This window comes from Vigna radiata, chromosome 10 (assembly GCF_000741045.1).
Source record: "Vigna radiata var. radiata cultivar VC1973A chromosome 10, Vradiata_ver6, whole genome shotgun sequence".
Lineage (NCBI taxonomy): Eukaryota > Viridiplantae > Streptophyta > Magnoliopsida > Fabales > Fabaceae > Vigna > Vigna radiata.
Genome location: NC_028360.1, coordinates 6,515,486 through 6,515,708, shown reverse-complemented (window position 1 = coordinate 6,515,708; position 223 = coordinate 6,515,486).

Genomic DNA, 223 nt, shown 5'->3' with positions numbered 1-223 from the left:
AGCTAGCACAATCAGTTCAAAAACTAACTTTGACAGCACCATTTACAACTTCCCAAACAACAACTATGATTCAACAACTATGACTTTACAAAAGAATATTCAACCCTCCTCTGATGAGTGCATATTTATGTCCACATTTATGCTTTAAAATTAAAATTTTTGATAGAATATTTGTGCTTAAACGATTGATTTATAGAGGATTTGTGATTATTAGATTTAGCGT